Source organism: Saccostrea cucullata, unplaced genomic scaffold (genome assembly GCF_032062105.1).
Source record: "Saccostrea cucullata isolate Sc308-1 unplaced genomic scaffold, CSIRO_AGI_Scuc_v1 ctg1397, whole genome shotgun sequence".
Lineage (NCBI taxonomy): Eukaryota > Metazoa > Mollusca > Bivalvia > Ostreida > Ostreidae > Saccostrea > Saccostrea cuccullata.
Window position 1 is genome coordinate 364,388 of NW_026930260.1, and position 5,534 is coordinate 369,921.

The 5,534-nt window shown below is 32.7% G+C and overlaps 1 pseudogene; it reads right to left on the bottom strand.

Moving 5' to 3' along the window:
• Nucleotides 1–392: 392 nt before the first annotated feature.
• On the bottom strand, nucleotides 393–1,895 carry LOC134283424 (uncharacterized; annotated as a pseudogene).
• Nucleotides 1,896–5,534: the final 3,639 nt, after the last annotated feature.

The window sequence follows — 5,534 nt, forward strand, 5'->3', positions numbered from 1 at the left end:
CATATTTTTTACATCTTCTCATGTTGTCCTCAACCTAAGTCATACTACGGTAAATCAAAGATGTGTTGTGTTAGTATATAAACATAAATGTATACAATGAAATAAGGAATAAATAAGCAATAGGTGAGTTACAATGAGTTGATAACTCACCAAGGGTTTGAGTCACCGGATCCCACAGGCCGTATAAACGTCTGGTCACTGTAAGGTCCTGGAGGTAACTAGTGAAATCTGTTTACATGCTATTAATAGACATTAAAAGTATTTTGATCCCGATCATAAATACATCGGTTATCACTACATTCCTCCCCATCATATTTGAAAGGTCTTATACATATGATCATAAAAATATTTACATCTTTTAAAATATCAACACATATAAGGCCTATAAAAACTTAAAAAGAACATCAACGTGTCAAAATAAAAACTTCTGAATATTTATTACACACGGACAATGAAATTGACAACAATCAGACGATCCGACTATTTATCAGCACTGTCCATATGCAATAAATAATGATAAAAGATACTGTTAAACTTTAAATAATACTTTGTTGAATTTTAATCTTGAAATCGTCCAGTAGGAAATCATTTCCCAAATCTGAGAGATGGACGCCATCTCTTCTAAATAAATATCTTTTTCTTGGTTCAATTTTACCATGTGTAATAATATTTTCAATTCCAATAAAATCACTAATTCCCTTGTTAATCATAGATCTTTCCTTTTCTCCCTCTTCCCAAATTAAACCCCTCCAAGTAAGTCTTGTTAATAGTTCTGAAAAAATAATTTTGCAATTTGGAAACTTTTGTCCAATTTCAGTTAAATCATTTTGCATGTTTGGTAATAGTTTTCTTGAACATCCAAATTTAATGTCATTGGAACCTACATGTATAATAATAAAATCAGGCAGAGGAAACTTTGATGTACAAAAAGAAACAGCATCCAATAAACTTTCCCATTTCATTCCTCTTATTCCATGCCAAAAAAATACTCAATTTTGTCTTTTCAAATTCAAGGTTTTCTACACTAATGTCATTTGCTCTTTGAGCAGCCCAATGTACAATTGATGAACCTAAAATCCACACTACATACTTTTTGTAAGTTTTAAAAAGAAGATCTGTACAACTAGAAATTTCTTAAAATTGCTTAAAATCTTCCAATGTAAAACCGGTCGAGACCACTACCTTATATGGAAGGCAATTTTCAACACGTGACGATGTCTTCGTCACACCCGTTCTCCAATCAAGTGAATGAGTCCCAAAGCATGACACTCTACTACCTGTTTACGATTCAGTGGCGACACGTGGTTTTCGTCGGTTTACTACACATTATTTAACTCGTCACCGGAAAATCTGTAGAGCTTCTTTATCACTTTACAAGACCAAAATTGAAAGTTTATATTGTAAAGACATTGCTCCATGCTCACATTTAATATTGTAGTTGTTTTAGATGATTAATAGTTGCTTCGAATACCGTACAGCCGCTTTGACGTCTGCATGTACATAAATTAATATTGAGGGGTTAAATAATAATTAAACACCTTCTCCTGCTGTCTAAATTCAAGGACCTATATACTACCTGCTAAAACTATGTACACGTATATATCACGTGAAAACAACAAACTCAATGTTTTATCGTCACGATACATGTAGCACAGGTCTACGTCTCTTTGAACAATTGTTAAGGCCGATGTTTTATAAGTTGATATAAAGCTTCATAAAGCAAATTTTGTAAATGTGAGCATAGAAATGAAAGATTATACATTATTTTAAATATTTCTTCAACAATTCTCTAAAAAGAATTGAAAATGAGTTTCCTAGGAACAATTCAAGTTACCCTTTATTTTCAACATAGCTGAGTATTTGTAGTAGCCCACAATGCATTGCGACTCATTCATAAGTGGGTAAAGTAAACATATAGCTAATTTACATGCAAATTTATTCTGACGTCAGAAAATCTAGTGGTCTCGACCTGTAAAAGAGATGAAACATTGACTACTGGAAAAGGTATTTTTGAAACTGTCAGTCCTGGAAACTTGTCTTTTACAAATTTTTCACAATGATCAAACTGTACAGGGATATTATTGTTATGCTGATTTTCCATATGCATATCGAAAAATTGTTTCTGGCCAAAGTTAATTTTGCATGTCGGGCAGCATGTGGAGGGATACGCATACCATGGCAAATGGTCTTTTATAACATGACGCTTAACATGTGTGAATTTTGCAGTACAAATTGGGCATGGTTTCCCTCTTTTACTAGTAGTAGACCCAGGCACTTTAGATGGAGGACTGAGTAGTTGATCATATTCGTAATCAGGAACGAAGTCCTTTTCTTCTTCCATTTTAACTAAATAAAACACTAAATATATCATAAGTTTATCCCGATACTCACAATTCCGAATATTTATATACATATATGTACATTTTTTTTTAGAATAAGTGTACTTATTCAATACCATATTATATATAAAATATCTGGGGCGAATCAGTAGGTTGAATTGTATGTCTTAAAATATATATATTACAATAAACAATATGTTGGCAAATTAATCATCAAGATCATAATCAGCCAAATATCTTGGTTTTCTCCTATTTCTCTCTGGCTTCTTTTTAGAATTATCAGAGACATCACAAGACAATGGTATCAGAGTATCCGACTCCACTATCTGTTGATTTCCAGATAAATCTTCACTATCATCATAAAAATCATTTTCTCGTCCATTAAAAAGTTCTGAAAGGTTAAACACATTGTCAAAATCTGTTTCTTGAACAGATTTGAACTCAACATCGTCTTTTTTAAGAATTTGATTTCTTAACCGAGATAACCATACAGGATGGTTTCGATCTTGACAAAGCTTAATTCTGTCATGATGAATAACTTCCTCTCTCTTTCTGTTTTTTATTTTATATAGAACAGGGGATTTTACTTCTGAAATGATGTAAGGGCCTTTCCAAGGGGTTTTTAATTTTGGACTTTGACCAACAGTTGTGGCTGAATTCATTTTATATACAACATCCCCTATCTGATATGTACTTTGAAAAGATTTCAAATCATAATCTCTCTTTTGTCTTTGTTGTGAACATTTGAGATTATCTCTTGCTTCTTTATGGATAAGTTCCATATTTGATCTTAATTTTGAAACAAATTCATTTGCATCTGTTTCTTTTGTATTGATTGTTGTACCAAGAAATATGTCTAATGGTTGTAAAACACCTCTCCCTAACATCATTTGATTTGGTGTAAACCCTGTTTGTCTGTTTTTTGTAGCTCGAATTGCTCCTGCAAGCTGTTGTAAATAGAGTCCCAGGTATCTTGTTTGTTTTATTATGTAGCACCTTAAAGCTTGTAAAATTGTTCGATTATATCTTTCTATCTGACCATTTGAAGCTGGGTGATATGGGGTAGTTCTCGTCTTAGCAATTTGTTAAAGATCACAGATATTTCGCAAGATATTACCATCCATATTTTTACCTTGGTCAGTGTGCAATTCTAATGGGCAACCTAGTCTACAAATGAAATGATCAACCAATGTTTTAGCTATGAGCTCAGCCTTTTGATTTGGTAAAGGGAAACATTCAACCCATTTAGTAAACTGATCTATGATCATGAGAATGTATTTGTTCCCTAGTTTTGTTTCATGTAAGGGGCCTAAAATATCCATATGAACTCTTTCCATTGGAATGCCAGAATGATACTGCCCTAATTGACCTCTAGCTTTGATATTTGGTTTTTTATTTTTATTGCAAACCTCACATGATCTTACATATTCGTGACAGTCACTAGGCATATTATACCATATAGCACATTTTCTCAGTTTCTCTAGCGTATTTGTTTGCCCTAAATGTCCCGAAAGTGGAATATCATGACATAATTCCAGTACATTTTGTATCAGACTTTTTGGAACTACATAAAGTAACCTCGGTATTAAAGGGTCTTCCCACAAATAGTACAAAATACCATTTTTTATTTGTAGCTGTGATCTACATAGCCAAAAATGTCTTACAGTCTTACTGGATAATTGAAGTTCCTGAATAGAATGTTCATATTTGTTTGTTAACCACAACTTAATTTGACAAAGGTCTGAATCTTCTTCTTGCGCATTTTTGATAGTATCATTGTCTAATTCTTTGCTTTTATATTGATCTAAATCTGAACAAGTTCTTGTGGATCTTATTGATATGGGAACTACATAATCTATGTCTTCTTCAAAAGTTTCCCATTGTTTTCTAGCTCTAGTACAGAAAGGACAACCTCCACAAGGGAGAGAATCAAGTGGAATATTTGCTCTATAATTATTACATGATGGTAATGGGTCAGGAATTCTGGACAATGCATCTGCATTTTGATGATGTTTACCAGATCTATGTTGAATGACCATATTGTATTGCGCTAATTCTTCTAACCACCTAGCTAACTGACCTTGGATATTCTTAAAATTCATCAACCAAATTAGACTGTTATGATCTGTTCTAATAACAAAAGGTTTTCCTAATAAAAAATGTCTGAATTGTCTGGTAAAAACAACAATAGATAATAATTCTTTCCTAGTTGTACAATATTTGCGTTGTTGTGGTGTTAAAACTTTACTAGCAAAGGAAATCGTTTTTTTCTGTGCCATCTTGAATATTTGACTTAATTCTGCTCCTATGCTCTTATCTGAAGCATCAGTATCTAATATGAAAGTCTCTTCGGGATCTGGGTGGTTCAATATTGTTGTTTTTAACATAGCTTCTTTCAATTTGTCAAATGCCTCTTGATGTTTATCTAGCCAATTGAACTCTGAATGTTTACTAACTAAACGGTGTAATGGTTCAACGATGTCAGCAAAATGATCAATATGCTCTCTATGATAATTTGTAAAACCAAAAAATGATTTCAATTCTTTAATGTTTGTTGGAACTGGCCAATTTTTCATTGTTGTTATATTTTCAGGAGTTATCATAATCCCTTTTCCATTTACAATCTTGCCTAAGAATTTCACTTCTTTCTGAAAAAATTGGCATTTATTTGGTTTAAGCTTGAGATTATATTGCTGAAATCTTGATAGTACATGTTCTAACTTTTTAAGATGATCTTCAAAGTCAAAGCCTAGAACCAATATGTCATCTATGTATGCTAAACACTCTGTCCAGGTTAAACCCTGAAGTACTAACTGGATTACTCTACTGAATGTAGCAGGGCTGTTACACAGACCAAATGGTAGTCGATTATGTTCAAACAAACCATATTTTGTTATGAAAGCAGTCTTGTGTTTGTCATCTTTATGTACAGAGATGTTCCAGTATGCGGCTTGCATGTCAAGAGTACTCAAAAAATTACTCCCCTTTAATGATTCAATACAGTCAGTGATGTTTGGTAAAGGGAAAGCATCTTTAGTAACCTTGTTCAATGCTCTAAAATCTATGCAATACCTTAAACTACCATCTTTTTTTCTAACTAATACTGGAGAAGAAGCCCAATCAGAAGAAGATGGTTCTATGATACCCTTTTCTAACATCTGATCTAAATGCTCTTTTTCTTCTTTCTCAAAACAT